Genomic DNA, 5,417 nt, shown 5'->3' with positions numbered 1-5,417 from the left:
TTCGTTGCAGCATGCAACCCACTCTCACAATATATTTATATTCCATTCTGTTGCAGCATGTAACCCGCTCATCCAATATACTCATTTTAATTAAGTCTGTCATATATTTATTTCAATCAAGTATATATAAACTTTTAAATAAGTCTGTTGCGGCGTGCAATCCGATCCCCCAATATTAACTTTTAAATAAGTTTATTGCTGCGTGCAATCCGATCCCTCAATATTGACTTTTTAATAAGTCTGTTGCGGCGTGCAACCCGCTCCACCAATATATTCATTTACCAATTTTTATAGAAGAAATTTCCCAATAAATGCAATAATTAATATAAAATTTTAAGGCAATAAGCATACAATAATTATGATTTAATTATGAAACAAACAATGATAAATAATAATTTATTATAGAAATCAGGGAGAAAATAGGCATTTTAATGTTTAATATACTAAATGTCAAGTAGCAAATTAATGTACATAATTCAAATAAGCATGTAGCAATTATTACAGGAATTCAAGAATTAATATTTGACAAGGAATTATGAGTGAAACAATTAATATAATAATTTATTCATGATTTAAAATGATTTACGATTTTTAAATAATTATGCAAACTATTAATTCGGCGACGTATAGACACTCGTCACCTCGCATATACGTCGTTCACATGCAATTCACATAACAAATAATTTAAGGGTTCTATTCCCTCAAGTCAAGGTTAACCACGACACTTACCTCTCTTTGCAAATTCCAATCAATTACTCAACCACAACTTTTTCTTTTAAATTTATCTCCGAAAGCTTCACATCTATTCACAAATAATTCAATATATTCAATACGAATCATAAGAATTAATTCCATATGAATTTACTAATTTTCCGGATAAAATCCAAAATTTATTAAAATATTCGACAGTGGGACCCACGTCTCAAATCTCAAAAAAAAACTCACGAAATTCGAATACTCGTTTCGCTACGAGTTCAACCATACTAAAATTATCCAATTCCGATGTCAAATGGACCTTCAAATCTAAATTTTTTATTTTTGAAAAATTTTACAAAAATTTCAATTTCTTCCATCTAAATCCGAAATAAAGGATGAATATAGATATGGATTCATGAAATATAATCACTTTTGGTTATAGAACACTTGCCCAATTCAAAGTCGTGAAAAACCTTTCAAAACTTCGCCTTAACCGAGCTCAAAATGACCAAAATGAGTAAAAATGTCGGACTCTTCGATATATACACTACCTAGGCATTTCCGCACCTGCGGTGCCTGGGCTCGCACATGAGAGATCGCATCTGCGAAATGGGGCTGCCAGGTGAGGCCTCGCATCTGCGGAGGACAAATGCGCACTGCGCTGCCTTCCGCTTCTACGACTGTCAAGTCCGCTTATGCAAAAGCGCGGGTGGGTGCAAGTTTTCGCACCTGCAGACCTTTGACCAACCTGCCCAGGCTGCTTCTGCGATGGAAGGTTCGTTTTTGCTAGCTCACACCTGCCGTCAAAAATCTGCAGGTGCGATTACAACAGAAGGCAAAATTTCAGATTTTGCTTAAGTCCAATTCTTGTTTCGATTTCGATTCGAGTCACACTCGGGGTACTTGGGACCCCGTCTGAATATACCAACAAGTCCCGTAACATAATACGGACTTACTCGGGGTCAAAAATCACGTCAAACAACGCTGAAATTGCAATTCACACCCCGATTCGAACTTTGAGTTTTAGACTTTTCCATTTGCAAATCTCATGCCAAAAGATATTAAATGAATCCGGAATGACTTCAAATTTGGCACACAAGTCCTAAATGATATATCAGAGCTATTCAAATTTCCAGAATCGGATTCCGGCTCCGATATCAAAAAGTCAACCCCGTGATGATACTTGAAAATCTTTAACCTTTAAATTACTAGTTTCCGTTAAATGGTCATAACTTGTCACGACCCAAAATCCCACCACAGGCGTCGTGATGGCACCTAGTCTCTAAGACTAGGTAAGCCGATTTCTATTATATTTTGAGGCCATTTATTTTTGAATTAAATAAGTAACCAAAAGTAACAGCGAAATATATATGAATATAACACCTCCCAAGACTGGTAGTACTGAGTCACGAACTCTAACTGAATATATGGAATAACCACGAGGACCGTATATACAATACTGTTTGATTAAAATTTAACAATACAATGAAATGAAAAGACTTCAAGGGACTGTGACGACAAAGCAGCTCTACCTTGAATCCTTATGGTCCCGCTTTAACTCTGCTCAAGTCTGATATCTACAATACCTGGCTCTACACAAAAAAATGCAAAAATATAGTATGAGTACACCACGGTCGGTACCCATTAAGTATCAAGACTAACCTCAATAGAGTAGAGACGAGATACAGTCAAGACACTCACTAGTCTAATAACATGTGCAATATAATATAAAAAATACTAGGAAACCGATAGCAATAAGGGCGGGATAAAACAACATGTGGTATGCGCAGCAAGACAACAAGAATACCATAAATATCACTTAACAATTAATAAATACATGTACGCCCAATTAATTCAAGTTTTTCAAATAAATATCCTTCACATATAATTCTTCCAAATAACTATCTTTTAAATGTAGTTTTCTCAAATAATTATTTTTTAAATATAATTCTTTCAATAAATCTTTTCAAATATAATTATCTCAAATAAATATCTTTCAAATACAATTCTTTCATATAATTCTTTTTGAATAAAAATACTTCTAATAAATATTTTGATTATAATTCTTTCAATTAAAAAAAAGTCACAAGGTGACACCTCATTTCATAATCATAAAAATACGGGTCTCAGCCCATTTTCATATTTTTTGTAAACACGGGTCTCAGCCCATTTTCATATTTCCACGGCACCTCGTGCCATAATTAAATCATCATATTTTTCCCGCACCTCGTGCCCTCATTTCATATCACAACTGCACGGATAATTCACGTGCCAATTATTATTATCATTTCATTACAGCACCTCGTGCCCACATTTTATTTTATAATCCGCCTGGCAATAGCCACATGCTCTCAATTTCAAAATAAATCAGATTGTTATCAATTTACCAACAACAAGATAAATGGCACAAAGTATAAAAATAAACACAAGAAAATCACAACGTCACATGAAAATTATCTATACCACAACCCCACATCATCACATATCGTCCTTGACAATAGCCACCCTTATCGCTCCTATTGCCACCCTTATCACTCCTATAGTCACCCTTATCACTCCGCCCAGACAATATCAATAGCCACCCTTATCGCTCCTATTGCCACCCTTATCGCTCCTATTGCCACCCTTATCGCTCCTATAACTACGCTTATCACTCCACCCAAATAATATTCCAACAAACACGACAACAGTGAATTGCCACCCTTATACCCACATAATATCAACGGTGAAATGCCACCCGTATCTCCCCAAAATAATAACTCACACAACACAACAATTTACATGGAAAATTAACACGACAACATAATAAAATCAATTCATATCACAATTTGCCCAATGACCATAATCAGAATTCCAAAGACAACCAAACCAATTAATTTCACACCAGATAGCCAAAGGCTCCACAAAAATGTATATAACACCCAAAACAATCATTAGAGATAGAAATTACTCAGCATAAAGCAAAACCTTCATTAATGCAAATTTAGATAATTATATTAACACTTATTCTTAAGCTCGCTTAAATTAATTATTTGCATAAGAAAATTCATATTTGAATTAATTTCCAAGAAATATTAAATCAACAATACTCATGAAATTTCATAAATATTTCAAGTAACAATCACATCAAATTATCATATAAAAACAAATTCAACAATAAGGATTTAGGCATGGCAAACAAACGATTTAATAATTTTTCACAATTTTCCAATTTACTACACAATAATGCCTAAGACTTTAATTCAATGAATTTTACAAGTATAAGCCCGAGTACGTACTCGTCACCTCGCGTACACGGCTTTTCACATTTTATAAATGCCACATAAGACTCAATGCCTAAGGGGTAATTCCCCCACTCGAGGTTAAGCAAGACACTTACCTTTTTGAAGTTATGCCGATATTCCAAAATCGTCTTCTTGCTTGAATTGACCTCCGGACCACTAAAATCTAACCAAATTAATTGTATAACTTCATTAAAATTCATCGGAAATAATTCCGGATAATAATACATCGACTTAAAAATTTATTCCAAAAATCAACAAAAGTCAACGCGGGGCCCACCCCTCGAAACCCGACATAATTTTCATGAAATCCAAACACCCATACCGATACGAGTTCAACCATACCAATTTTATTGAATTCCAATAACAACTCGACCTCCAAATCTTAAATGATGAATATAATAATAGATTCATGAAATATAATCACTTTAGGATATAGAACACTTACCCCAACCAAGCTTGTGAAAAATCCCTCCAGAATCGTCTAAATCCGAGCTCCAAAAATTCCAAAACGGAATGCCAAAAATGACCATTTTTTGTCCTTATGATTCTGCCCAGTTTCGCACATGCGGACTAATTTTCGCACCTGCGTGCTCGGTTTTGCGAGCGAATACACGCTTCTGCGAGGTCACTGCCCAGCCACAAAGCTCGCACTTGCGGAGCCATTTCCGCTTCTGTGTTATCGCAGGTGCACAGAATTTCCGCTTCTTTGCTGCCTCGTCGCTTCTGCGTAGAAAATATCGCACCTGCGATTGCGAAGTGCGGAAGGCTGTCCGCATCTGCGACCTTCCTCCAGCTCTGCCCAGCTCGCTTCTGCGATGAAATCCTTGCTTCTATGAGGTCGTACCTGCGCCCAAAATTCCGCAGGTGCGAATACAAAAGCTGCTGCCATTTTCCAGCAGCTTCTTCCAAGTCCGAATTGCTCCGTTAACCTTCCTAAAATCCACCCGAGGCCCCAGGGACCTCAACCAATTATACCAACATGTCCCAAAATACAACACGAACTTAGTCAAGACTTCAAACCACATCAATCAATGCCGGAATTACGTATCGCGCATCGAATCGAATTATAAGTTTTCAAATCTTTCAACTTCTATATTTTGTGCCAAAACGTATCAAATCAATCCGGAATGACTTCAAATTTTGCACACAAGTCATAATTGATGTAAGGGAGCTATTCCCATTTTCGGAATCGAAATCCGTCCTCGTTATCAAAAATTCACCCTTTGGTCGGACATTTTCCAAAATCTTATATTTTCCAATTTTTGCCAAAATGTACTGAATTGTCCTACGGACTTCCAAATCCAAACTGAACATACGCCTAAGTCCAAAATCATCATACGAAGCTATTTCCATCATTGAAATTCCATTCCGGGGTCGTTTGCTCAAAAGTCAACTCCCCGGTCAACTCTTTCCATTTAAGCTTCAAAATGAGAATTT

The sequence above is a fragment of the Nicotiana tomentosiformis genome, chromosome 2 (genome assembly GCF_000390325.3).
Source record: "Nicotiana tomentosiformis chromosome 2, ASM39032v3, whole genome shotgun sequence".
Taxonomy (NCBI): domain Eukaryota; kingdom Viridiplantae; phylum Streptophyta; class Magnoliopsida; order Solanales; family Solanaceae; genus Nicotiana; species Nicotiana tomentosiformis.
The sequence above is the reverse complement of the archived record's forward strand: the minus strand, read 5'-3'. Positions refer to the sequence as shown.